Here is a 14332-nt window from a genome sequence, read left to right on the forward strand (position 1 = left end):
TGTTCAGGCTTGCCTTGAACTCACTTTGTACCCAAGCTGGACTCAGAGTCACAGTGATCCTCTTACCTTAGCCTCTTGAATTCTGGGATTATAGGCTTGTGGTGTCATGTTGTTTTGGTTTGCTGGCCCTAAGGGTTGATTTTTTCCTTGGCATGGTTGTCATTTTCCAGGGGATGAAAAATGATGGTATGATGATGTTGAAATATGTACTTCACATAACAGTCAGGGAAGTTATTGCTGGTTCTCCATCAGAGGGAACTAAGACCTGTGAACCACTACCATAAAGTCTGCAGAATGTATTTTTTAAAGCCAGTTTTAGTTCATAAGAAATAGCTGGCTGGAGATTACCAAGGGCTGATGTTGTGTCAGGAAGCCCAGCAAATTGGAGCAGGGCATATGTGTTGCTCTCTGGGCTTTTCCTTTCATTGTGATTGGAAGGGCTGCTCCAGCTCCAGCCTTTCCTTCAGTTCTCTCTGGCTGTGTTAGCAATGAACACTTTTCCTCGGAAGTGGAAATCTTATTTTGTCTTTCAATTGTTGTAATCTGTACCATCAGAAGGAACGTCTTCTCAATGGAGAATAAGAACTTCGGCTCAGTTTAGTTTTCTCCATCCTGTCCAGAATTCTTCCCAGGCACTTTTTGGGCCTTCCACATGAACACCACCAGGTTTGGTAGACATATTTGACCCCGACAAGGAAAGAGCTTTTGCCCACTCAAGGCCATTTTTTCTTTTCCATTTCCTGCAGATGGGAAGGCTGTAGGTACAGTCTTGTAAGAATGAGATTGACTGGTTGAATTGTACATTCCGTGGTAGAGGAAGATGGAGTACCTCTAGTGACATAGGAAGAGGCATGTTCTCTAACCCACCTTGTGGCATTCAGTGTATAGACACCTGCAAGGCAAATCTCCTGCAAGTAGGAGGTCGGATCTATATTCCTCTGAGACTGCTATGATCTACTTAACAATCCTGCTCTGTAATTTTAAGCAGCACTTCAGAATATGTAAAGGGAAAAATGTAGGCCAGAGAAAACATCACCATTACTTCCTCAGATGGAAAGTAAACTTTTGAAGATCCTCGTCCATTGTCATCTTACAGTCCTTCAGCTCTGCTGAAGCCAGCTGGTCATTCACTATGAACTCATTTTCATCGGGGAGCACGGTGGCTAGCAGGTCTAACTCAGGGAAGTGGGCCTCTGTCTCCTCAATTGCAGTCATTTTCAGACATCTCTAAGTTTCTGAAGCTCTGGATGCTGTAGTTCTGGGTTTTCTGGTCACAACTTTATCTCTTGAGACAAAAATTTATGGTACAGGACTCAAGCTTACAAAACAATTCTATAGAGTCTTAGCTGAAATGAAGTAACTTAGAGACAAAATTCTAAAGCATTGCCATAACAGGCAAAAGTCTTTTCAAAAAATTAAAAGATTTACACAAACACAAAATCCTTCCGAAGAAAATAAAGATTCAGAAGGTCCAGCTTCCTTTTTAATTCCCTGAAAATGTATTTAAATCCTAACTCTGAACATGATTTACATCGTGGTTCTTTAATTTCAATTCTCATTTTGAAATACTTTGACAGGAGTCATGGACTCATTATCTTCAAATGTTCCCAGAGGTGTAATTATTAAAATATAACTATCATGTTTTTGTGAATAAATGTTTTTGAATGAATAAATTAGTGTACACTTACAATGTATATCTATAATCTTATATATTACCGAACACTTGATTTATTAGATAATGTTATTCTCTGCTCACATCTCTTAAATTACATCAGAAGTTATTAATCACTAAGAGAAATTAAAGGGCTGAAGCCTTTTCCGTGATGATTTAGGGTTTTTACTTCCATTACTAGTAAAGGAGGTTATTTATATTAACTCCATTAAAAATCAAAATCCTTTTGGTCTTTTTTCTGTATTTTAGGGAATGGTCTGCAGAGTGTTCAAGGTCTCACCACTAGATCAGACTCATAGTGATCCACCTGTTTACAGCCTCCCAAGAGCTGGGACTACAGGTGAGTGCCACCATGCCCAGTCTCTATTGCCATCTCAGTGCTCCCCAGGGGTGGGGCCAGCACTGCAGGCCTGGGGAGAAATCCTAAAAGTAGCAAAATGTAATACTGAAATTGTCAGAAGATATTCAGAAGCTCAGTAAAACCTTGCCAGGAATTGCTCAGCATAAATTGGAAGGAAGGTGTATAATATTAAGAACACAAAATGGGAAATAATAAACATGGACATAGAGCAAATAGAAAAAATTAGAGCACCCTTAGCAACTTATACCTGCACATTTGAAAATATTGAAGTAGAAGAAAAAATTTGTAAAAAAACGTATATATTAGTAAAATTAAAACTTGAATAGATCAGTCATTATGTAAAAATAGAAGTGTTTTTTGAATTCTTCTTTCTCCTGCAAATTCAAATTGAGCAGCTTTTCAGTGCTCTGGTACATTTTGTTATGCTTTGTTTCCCTGAAAATTTCTTCTACATTATTTTTGCCTGACATCCTCCCCCTCACAGTTTGAATATGAGCTCCTATAATAGCTAAAGAAAACTTACCTGGCTATATTTTCTAATGTTACAACATCACTGTTAGGTTTCTCTTCCTTGCATTATTTTATTTTCTCCACTGTTTTTGGCATTTTCTGAAGCTATGTAATTTCTAAATTTATTTATTTTATTTACTATTATAACATATCTTCTCTGCAACAGGTAATGCCACAAAACAAACACTTCATCAATCTTTCCCATCACTTCACTAGGGCTTTAATACCTAGAATATAATTTGGCCCATTATCAGTATCTAAGAGTTTTTATGATTGAATTTCTATTAAACAGGAAGTACAATGAGAATCTTTGATAAAATTGCCACAGTCTAACATTACAGCAAAGGTTCTACATAAGGTAACAATGCAAGGAACAGTGGTAGTGATGTGAATATTGGGGAATGAGTGACAAAACAATTTTTTTGTGTATGTTGTTATCATCAGACAGGAACGACCAAAATAATTAAATTTTAAGAGAGCATTTCAAGATGGAAAACAGAAAATCAGCACACACAAATCCAACATTTTTCTAAAAATGATAAATTTAAAAATATCATGGAAAGCATTACTGTTCAGATGGGTCAGTACTGAAATACTGCTTACAGTCTTGTTACTGCAGAGGGGAATTTAATTCCAAGTAAAATCAGGGTTGGATTCCTCCTGGAATGTAAAAGCTGGCTACAAAATTCATGTAAATGAAAAATACGAAATAATACTGAAATTCATGAATAAAACCTCCATGGTATTAAAGTATACCCCATTGAAATCTATTTCGTAGCACTGTGATACTATTTCATACTACTGTTGTTTATCAACAATATGCAAGAATGAGTCCAGAAATTACTCACTAAATACCTCAAAATTGAGGTAATAACAAAGATTGCCTTTCTAATAAAATGAAGAATAATAATGACGGACTTCTCTATAAATTATACTGAAACTGAGACACAGTATATATCAAGCAGTAATATAAGAAAATTATCAATAGGAAAACTATGAACAATCCAATGAATATTGGGTAAAATAAAACAGAATACATGCCAGAATAATTGCTACAGGATATATATGAAATTAATTGCATTAATTAATTATGAACCTTGATTACCCAACATAAAGGAAATAAAAATGGAAACATCAATGAGACATCATTCCTTGCTTGATGACCTACTGTTTTCAGCACTTTTTTCAAGTTTTATGGTTTGGAGTTTTATATAGGTTGTTGTTTCATTGAAGTGAAATAAACATTTCCCATTTTAGGTTGAGAAGATTTCTAAAAGAATTAGAGAAAGTGGCAACCAAATTTACTCTTTTAAGTTGATAATTCAGAACATTATTCTCAGCCTTCTCAAATTCTCAACAAAACAGTTAGGAAATTAATTATTTAAGGAAAGCAAAAAAAGTTTTACTTGTGGTTAAGAATTTTGTTTATGTGGAGAACTGGCTAATTAGGAAATAAACTACATCAGAAATGAGGAAGCTTATTTCCCTATTTTTTGTGCAAAGTTTTTTTTAATGTATTTTGTTGTTGCAGGGTCTCACTATAGAGTTCAGACTTCTGACGATCCTCCTGCTTTCAGCTTTCGCAACACTGGGATTACAGGTGTGCATCACTATACCTGGACTCTGTGGCCAGCTTAGTCTGTCCCGAGGGTGCGCTGGCATGGCATGTGGTGCTGGGGATTGAACTGCGGTCCCTGCGCTTGCCTAAGCTTGCCTAAACAGGTACATTTGCACCCTGAGCTATCTTGCTGGCCCTATGCAATCCTTATACATATTATTTTTATAGAATTTCAGGAATTTTAGATGATAAAAATATATAATCTGAGTGAAGTAATTACCTTTCAATTGAAATTATATTAGTACTTCAAAGTAGAAAACTATTTTAGTCAAGTGTAAAATTTATATTTAAGATACGCTCAGTTACATTTTAAAAAGGCGGTTTTGTACGTGTTTAGTGTAATAGGAATCAGCATAGCGCCAAGAAATGCTCAGAAACCCCATGATAGGTGTGTTGGAATATCCACGGAGAATTCCCCTTCCCTTAAGCAGTGGTAAGTGACAGAGGCTGTTCTTGGTGATTAAGGTGTCAGGCTGTAATTGCATTTTTGTCCTAATAAGCTTTGAAATCCCAATAAATAATTAAGTAAGCAGTTGTTCTCTGGATCGTGTAGTTAGGTGTCTGTAATTAAGTACTCTAGGGAACAGGTGGGTGTGGCGGCCCATGACTGAAATCTTATCACTTTAGGCACAAGGATTGCTACAAGTTCCAGGATGACTTCTAGGCCATTCTAAACTACAGAGCAAGTCTCTCTCTCTCTCTCTCTCTCTCTCTCTCTCTCTCTCTCTCTCTCTCTCTCTCTCTCTCATCTCCCTTTCTACCTCTTTCTCTTACCATACATACATGTATATTTCTGTATACATTTCTATAACTCCTTCATATTTCTCTCTATATTTTCCTAAAATTCTCTATAAATTTCTATTTCTCTGTCTCTGTATTTTTCTTTCTATATACATATTCTCTCTGTGTATATGGATATATATACATATAGTTTTCTATCTCTTTATCTACCTTTTTTCAACATATATTTCTCTCTACTTATATATTTCTATTTTTCTCTCTATTTCTCTCTATATATTTCTACATCTATTTCTATATATATGTTTCCTCTATCTATTTTCTCTCTACATATTTATTATATACATAGATTTATTTCTCTAATATGTGTATTTCTAGTAGTCATTACTTGGTTCTCAAATCTTTAAAAGATGAAGTGACTCATAATTATACATGTTATGGGCCAGTCTTGCATTTCAATAGCTATATACAAGACATGTTGATCAGATCGGGGTAGTTATCATGTCTATCATCTCCAACAGTTACCATTTCTTCATGTTGGGAATATTCCAAATTTGCTCCAGTAGCTATTCTGAAACATATAAGTGATTGTTATGTGTCGTACTCACCCACTGTGGTGTGGAACATTAGATCGTGTATAGAAGGGTACCCTCTATTCATTATCTGCGCTTTCCCCATCACCTCACCTTCATCAGCTTACTTTATTCTTTTCATATGAGAACATTTGTTTAGCTTCTATTCATAAATGAAAACATATAGTATTTGTCTTTTGGGGCCTAATTGTGTAACTGACTTATTTTGTTTAGCACAGTGTGCTGCAAGTTAATTTGTGTCACAGAATAAGATGATATACTTCTTGTAAGTAAATGGATAACTCTGTGTGTGTGTGTGTATGTGTGTGTGTGTGTGTGTGTGTGTGTGAATAACTCTACTTTCTCTGTTCTTTCATTCAGTAATGGACATTTACTTCATTTTCATCTCTTGTGAGCAATATTACAACTAACATGGGGGTGTTCCTATCAGATTGAGATCCTCTTTGCTATTCTTTTACATAAATATCCAGAAGCTGAATGGCTGGATCATACGATGCTTCTTATTTTTTATTTTTGAGAAAACACAGTCTCCATACTGTTTTCTGATAAGCTGTCAATTTCACATTCCCTATAATAGTACACAAGAGCTCCAGTTACATCACACCCTCATCCAACACTTATTTTCCAGTATTTATTTTCAAATAACGGGCATCCTAACAGTATTAGGCAACATCTTTATATATAATTTCCATCTTCGTGTTATTTAATGATATTGAGCAACTTTTCTTACCTGTTGGTCATTGGAGTATTTTCTATGGAGAACTTTTACATCATTGTCAAGATCAAAGTTAGGTAGTTTCCCTTTATCACTTCTAAGAATTCTCTATTATGATATTTCAAACCAAATTCTTCCATTTTGTGTTAATTTTTGGATATACTCTAAGATAAGTGTCCACATTATATTATTTTGTAAGTGAATATCAATTTTCTTAGCATCACTTGTTTAAAGCCTTATTCTTTTTCTGCACAGTCTTGGAACCTTACCAAAGAAGATCTGATAATATATGTATGGGATTATGACTGCACGTCTTATATCTCCTCTGTCCATATGCCTGCTTTGTGTTAGTGTCGTATGGCTTTGATTACTGCATCTGTGCAACATTTCAAAATCAAGAACTGTGAGATTTCTAGTTTTATTTTCTTGGTATTTTTTTAGCTGTTCAGGTTCCTTTGTGGTTCTGTATGATTTCTAGTATTATTTTCCTGTTTTTGCTGACAAAATTTTAATAGGGATTACATACATTGTAGATTGTTCTGAGTAGTATGAATATTTTAACATTAATTTTTCTAATCCATGAACACTGGATGTGTTTTGCTTTATTTATGTTTCCTTCAACTCTCCATTAGTATTTTGTAGATTTAATGTATTTGTCTTTTATCTCCTAGGTTAAGTTTATTTTTTGATCTTTTTTCTTTTTGAATACAAAAACTGTGATAATTTCTTGTTTAAACTGCTATTGACATAAAGAAACATAGGGCTCGAGAGATGGCTGAGTAAAATAAGTGACTGCCTGGCAAGTGCAAGGGCTTGAGTTCAATCGTCGGTTCTGAAAAAAAAAGAAAGAAAGAAACATAAGTAATTTTCATATATTCATTTTGAAAATGAAACTTTGTTCAATTTGCTTATTAACTCTGACAAAGTTTTTGTAACATCTTTACAGTTTTCTGCATGTATGATAATGAAATTTTCAAGCAGATCATCTTACTTTTGTCTCTGATTTAGAGACCATACATTTCCTTTAAATATTCATTACAGAAAATAATTATATTCATTTATGCAGATTTTAAGTTCTAACATAAAGACCTTAAAATAGCTGCCTACTATTTAAACATAGATATACACTTCTTATTTCTTTCTTTATGTATTAACACACTGACTACTATTAGATTTTTAAAAAATTATTTAATATTAATAAAGTATGAATATATCTTTAATATGGTTTGTAAGAGAAAAATATCTGCAAGTTTAACTTCTTATAATTTCTTGCTATTGCAAAAAATAATGGTGTTGACATTAAGAAACTTTGGGACATCAAAAGATTCAGTACTCTGTTAGTCAGTTTTTGTTCCTAAGCCTGTAAAATTAAATAAATAAATCAATCTACCATTTCTTCTAATAGTAGAAAAGAATTTTGACTTAATTTTCCGATAAAATGGAACAGTTGCAAAAGGGATTGGATATAGGAATGATCTATCCAAACACTAGAAGCAGCAATGACTGAAGTTGAAAATAATTATGTGTTTGCTAAAAATTTTTTTTTAATTATTTGGAAGGCCAGCCATAAAGCTTAGGGGATTAAAGTGGGAGTTTGATCCCAGGGGCTGCTGTGCTGGCCCCACCCCAAGGGTGCACTGAGATAGCAAATGAGACTGTGCATGGTGGCGCGCGCCTATAATCTCAGCTCTTGGGAGACTATAAACAGGCAGATCACTAAGATTCTGATCTAGTAGTGAGACCCTGAACACCCTGTAGACCCTTCCCTGAAATACAAAGAAAAAGAAAACCAAATTGGTACAGGATCTCACTATGCAGCTCAGACTCATAGTGATCCTCTTGTCTTGGCCTCTCCAACACTGGGATTGCAGGTGTGTGCCACTACACCAGTTTTGGTGGCCTGCATGATACCAGGTATCAAAACCAGGTCTTTGCTCTTGCCAGACAGGCACTTAGACAGCTGAGCTATTCACCAGACCATACTAAAAATTTTGACCTGAGAGAATATGAAATTTCTGCTGGGAGTAGAACAGGAGAAACAGTTTTTGTGGTGCAGGTGATGTTCTAGTGTAACTGTAGTACTTTCCTGTTAAGCATGTGATCACACCTCCACAGTGGTCATACCACAGAAAGTTCATCACCTTCACGAGTGGAGATCTTCTTCATGTCACAATATAATGAATCCCAGCAAACTGAGGTATTGACTTAAGAGCTAGGAACCCTAAAATTATAGGACAGAAATTATAAACATCAAGTATTTGACTCATTATAGTCATTGCCTAAGGCAGGCTTCCAAATTTTATCCCTTGATATGTGCATTAATTTCTTTTTTCCTGAATTAGTCCTTACTTTTTTATTTCATTTAAGGATTTTTGTAATTACCCCTGACACAAAATTTAGTTATAGCATATTTAGATATAAATATGTCTGCATATGAGAAGTGATGAATATTTCCAAAAGATGAATAGCATGGCTGTCCGGTAGGAATCTACCTCCTACTTTCAGGGAGAAAATGAGGTTGGCCTTGACTGTCTGGAGGGTAGCTGCGTCTCACAGTTATACCCGGTTCGACTGTGGTTGTGTGAAGCTCTAAGGTGCCAAGAACTGTGCACACAGGGATGCTGAGTACCTAAAGTGCGTGACTGCCTCAGTCACCAAGTACTTTTCTCCCTCCAACCTCTTCCTTCTGGACTATGTTCTATGATGTGGGTGAGGCTCTGTAAGCAATATTTTGTCCTTGTCAATTTTTTTACCCCCCCCAGGTATAAAATAAAGGACAATTGGAAGATAGAAGAAGGAAAATGGGAAATGTTCTTGGTTATGGTTTGAATGTGTTTCCCGCCTTCCTGTGTTGGAAATTTGACCCCCTGTGCAGCAGTGTTGTGGGATGGAGCCTAATAAGAAGTAATGATGTCATCAGACCCTGCTTTTTGAATTTATTGATGTTGTTGCTATGACAGTGGGTTTGTTATGAATGCAAGACCTCACACGAACCCACTCTTGTTCTTTCACCATCAACTGTGACATGATGCAGTAACAAGGCTCTGGGCAAATGGGGTACACTTACTGTAGACTCCCTAGCCTCTACAACTGCAGAGATAAATCTCTTCCCTTTGTAAACTACCACTCTCATATATTCTATGACAACAGTCCCAAATATACGGAGGTATGTTGTTCCTTTCAGTGTACTGCATCATCGGTTTTCCTCCAAGACTGCAATCTGTTCTAACAGTGACAAGTTGCAGGCTTAGCCTTTTCCCACACTCTCAGAGCCAACCACTGCCTTCTGCTGCCACAATTCCTGCTGCAGTCAGGCTCTGTTCTCCTAGGAAAGGTTGTCCAGCATCTCCCAATCCTTCCTCAAAGCATCTGAGACAACTGCCACCACTGAACAACACTGTCCTGAATGTGGGCCTCAATTCTGTGAATTCTTTCTTCTAATCTACTACAAACTTGGTGGAGCTTTCTCCTTCTAATTTTAAAGCCAGCTCCTCCAGGTCCCTCTCTAAATTCTCTATAGTTTTAAGTTCTTAAAACCCTTGCTTTTCTGGTCTGATTTTGTATCCTTAAACTTGTTTACTGCACATAGCACCTAAATGTTACCTCAATGTCCTTTTTATTTGCACTTTTGTCTTTCAGTAACAGTGCAAACAAATTAACTTTAATGAATTATTTCTGTTAAAATAAGCTGTTGTTTTCTGTCAGTGGGCATTGTTTGTTACAATTAGTTGCTCAGAATAGTATATTCAATCTCTGCTATTTGTGTTTCAACCATATGTTTTTAAATATTCAACCCACTGTAATCTTGCATATATAACTTTAGAATTATCGTTTGTATTTTTCCTTCAGCTCTTTTGACTCTAGATGGGTGGATGGATAGATAGATGATAGCTAGATAGGTAGATAGATAGATAGATAGATAGATAGATAGATGGATAGATAGATAAATAGATAGATCAGTCAGGGCTTTTTTGGTATATTTAACACGGTCTGATGACTTGTTTTTATGTATGGATTAGCAAAATTTGTTTTATGTGCTCTCATAATTTTATGTGAAAGATGTAAATCTATCCACTCCTTCTCCATAAAACTTTTGCTCATTTTATTTCCTTTCCTTAGAATTAAGTATATTAAAAAATTATGAGCATTACTCCATTTTTTTCTGATGAGTTCATTAGTTTACTTGATTTTATAGATCTTTAATAATGTCCTAGAAAGTAAAATTTGTAACATAAGTTGTAAACTGTAGCATAAGAATACTTTATATCCCTTGTCAGATAGTGAGGATGTTTAGAATATTTTAACACCATATAATTATACTGCTTCTGACTCACGATCCTGTGACATTGTGATCAAATATTTTCACTCTATAGATATTTTAAACCTCCCAAGCCATTACTGCTGTTGTTATTTAGCCAGTATTCACTTAGATCTCCCATCTAATTAGCATTTCTGCTTCTGTTCATGCACTCCAATGCCTAAACTCCCACTGCAATCACTCGCTTTCTGGTGGTTACAGAACTTTAATATTATCTACAGTATGAGTTTGAGGTGACAAAGGCAGAAATTTTCTTCAGTTATTTTCTTTCAGTGCTTTGACTATATCATCCTGCATCTTCAGGTTCTTTTTTTTTTTTTTTTTTTTTTTTTTTGCTTTATCACCTTTTAAAACTTTCTGTTGAATTTAGCTGTCATTCTTACAATTACTCCATGTACACAATGTGACATCTTTTCTCCGGTGATCTTACCATTTTTTTCTCGCTTATGTTCAGTTTTCAGCAGTTTTACCATGATGTGAGTAGACATTCATTCATGTTTTATATGTACTACGCTTGAGGTTTACACTATGTCTTGAACACTTATTGTCTGTTTTCAGTTTCAGAAAATTCTGTCACTATCACCCAACTATTTCTATGACTTATTTTTTATCCTTTCTTTGTGGGCCCACAGCTATAAATGGTTAATTGTATTCAGAATGTCTCAAATCTTCATGATTTTTCTATAGTTTTATTAAATTCCTCTGATTTAGTGTTGTGAATCTTGACCTGATTTTATTTTGAATATTTTTTAGTTTTATATTTTTTACTTGATTAATTTTTATAGTTGTTGTCCATTTCAAACTTTCCTATTTTTGTGCTTGATTTGGCAGCACAAATGCTAAAATTGGAACAACACAGAAAGGATTAGCACAGCCCCCACATGAGTGTAGCATGCAAATTCCTGAAGTTTCTATATTTTTGAGATGGCAGCAGAGCTTTTGCAAATGGGAAGAGAAGAAGGGAAGGAGTGGGGAAGGGGGAAAATGGATATATATTATATCCATGTACAAATTCTCAAGGAAGAGTGTGAAGGCTGTGTAATGTACACATGTAGCAATAAAGAAATCCTCTATTTTGGACTTTAATTCTATAAATATGTTAATCATATGTTTTATTTGAAATTTCTTGACTAATAAAAGCATTTTCTAGATTTGCTAGGGTCTGTTTTTCACATGAGTTTTCTTTTCTTTCTAATTCACTGTTGTACATATTATGCCTGGTATTTTCATTAAATACCAGACACAAGGTATCGAAAATTATAGAGTTTGTTTGATTGTCTGGTTGATGATATCTGTCTTCTGAGGGGGCTTAGTTTAATGTCAGGTAGGTTAAGAAGCCAGCCTTTCAAATTGCCTGAATGCGATCATGAATTCAAATGAGTGTGCTCTGTCTTCAGGTCGACAGATGTCTGGTGTGTATCAGCTTTACTCATAGTTTTAGGGAATAGTGATTTTGAGTTATAATTAAATGTTTATGGTCCTTTGCAGAACCACATCTATAGCTAAATTCTAAATCCTAAATACTCTCTAGTCCTATAAGTTTCCTTAATATTCTGTTATTGTATGTGTTTGGGTTATTTCCAAATGCCTTGAGAAAAAATATATATTATAAATTTAAATTATAAATTTACTGTCCTGAATGCATTTTGCTATTAGTCTTAGGCTTCCTGACATTTTGCCATACTGATCTTTAAAATTTTTATGAAGAATTTTAAAAACACTTTCCTTAGATTTATTACTCTCAGCAAAAGATTTAATAGATAACAAAATATTCTAGTGTTGCAGTTAACAAGAATGGTCATAGCTTATTATTAAACATGCAACAGGCAACTGTCTCTGCTTTTTACTAGCTTCCCTGCTATGGCTTGCACCTAGGTGTCCCTGCAAAGCATCATGGAGTCACTGGGGGCAGCTTTCACAGTAAGTAATTCATGATCCAGTGTGGGGATTATGGGTGTGAGTGCTACTTCTTCCCTGGGGTGAGTAATCCATATTACAATGTAAGGAAGAGAGAGAGATCTGCTTCCCCTGCCTTTGCTCCTTGTTGTCTTCTGCTTCCAGGAACTGCTGCCCTCTTCCATGTGCTGCTCTGCCTAACAGCCAGCTGAGCATGGACTAAACCTTCCATTAACTGTGAGCTAAATAAACCTTTACTTCTTTAATTTTGGGCTTCGGGTATTTTGTCCCAGCAATGAGAGAAAAGTAACTGAGAAGCACCTTAAGCCAATAAAAAGCTACATGTCGTTTACTATGAAGAGTTTAATGAAAGCCACAGTTCTTCTAGGTTATCACAGAGAGCAATATATTCAAATTTAAAAATAAATTCATTCTAAGAATAAAACTCTTATATTGATGATTTAGGATTAAGAACTAAGGTAAATATTTATTTCTGACAGACCTATCAGTTTATTTCATGCAAATGTCTCCAATTCAAGCAAAACAAAAGGACTACTGTTACTTTTTTTTTTTTGCCTGCTTAGCCCACCCTGAGGGCTGGGCTGATGCAGCATATGGGGCTGGGATCAAACCACAGTCCCTGTGCCTGCCTAAGCTTGCCTAAGCAGGTGCTTTAGACCACTGAACTATCTCGCCGGCCCCAAGCGTTACATTTGAAGATGCAGCTGTAGACAAGGATGACTGACTATTGACAGTTTCTGGCATAAGAGCGTGCATTTTCCACATCTTCTAAACACTTAACTCTCTGTATTATACCTTTTCTGGCCAACAGAGTAATTTACATTTGTAGCTGAAGCTGAAACATTATTGTTATTTCCTGTTGGTACCTTAGGTCATTACAATGCCATTGTTCCCCAATTAATTTTTATTTACATTACTGTCTGCCCCTTTTTCTTGCCCTGCTTCTTTTTGATCTGCCAACTGTATATACTGGTTGACTTTTATTTTAGTTTCACTATCATCACAGTACTCTATGAGTTGGTCTCATGTATCTACTGTCTTCTATAATTTCTATAGACTTGTCTTGGTTACTTTCCTCTTATTTCTGGGAGAAAATTCTCCCTGATTCCCAAAATTAAGGAAGGAAAGGTTTAATTAGCTTGCAGTCTGTGGAGCTTTTTTCAGTCCATACTCCAAGGCACAGTGGAACCTGGCAGAGGATAGCAGTCCATGGCAGTGGAAAACAGCCAAAGAAGCATTAGCAAAAGGGAAAGAGCTGAAAGCAAACCTTGCCCTTGGCTGCACAAGGCTTTGGGGACATCATCAGACACGAGCCGTAAAAGGCTCTTCTCTGTGCTAGGTGTATCCTTATATTTAACCTTTTATTAGGTTTTTTTTTTTTTTTTTTTTTTTCCATAGGATGTACAGGGTCTCACTGCATAGATCAGACTCATAGTGATCCTCTTGTTTACAGCCTCCCAAGTGCTGGAATTACAGGCATGTACCACCACACCCAGTCTCAATTGCCATCTCAGCATGCCTCAGTGGGAGGCCAGCATGGCAGGCCTGGGGACTGAACTCCTGGCCTTTATGTCTGCTTAAGCAGGCACTTTAATCTGCTAAGCTATTTGACTGACCTATAGATTGAATTTAATTCACATTTTTTTTCAGTCATTTCAATAAACGTTGGAGACTGAAGGAAGTAATCATAGCTATCATTTTTATTGAAATACCAACTTAATTTATTTAATACAGCTCTTTCCACAAGATTAATTGAATAGCTATGATTCTGTGGCTTTCAGAAGAGAATTGAATAAATTGCAAATAAGTGTTACTTTTTAACTCATTGTTAGATAAAGCACATTAGTTGTATGTAAATAAACCTTTCAATGATTGGTTCTTATAACCAAA

General features: G+C 35.6%; 1 non-coding gene and 1 pseudogene across 1 annotated transcript; one reads left to right on the forward strand and one right to left on the reverse strand.

Moving 5' to 3' along the window:
- Positions 1-592: 592 nt before the first annotated feature.
- On the reverse strand, positions 593-1215 carry LOC101587838 (annotated as a pseudogene).
- Positions 1216-11340: 10125 nt separating this feature from the next.
- LOC111817744 lies at positions 11341-11446 on the forward strand. The gene has a single exon (XR_002821873.1). It is a non-coding gene; the product is annotated as a U6 spliceosomal RNA (small nuclear RNA).
- Positions 11447-14332: the final 2886 nt, after the last annotated feature.

The sequence above is a fragment of the Octodon degus genome, unplaced genomic scaffold, assembly GCF_000260255.1.
Source record: "Octodon degus isolate 3935 unplaced genomic scaffold, OctDeg1.0 scaffold00068, whole genome shotgun sequence".
Taxonomy (NCBI): Eukaryota; Metazoa; Chordata; class Mammalia; order Rodentia; family Octodontidae; genus Octodon; species Octodon degus.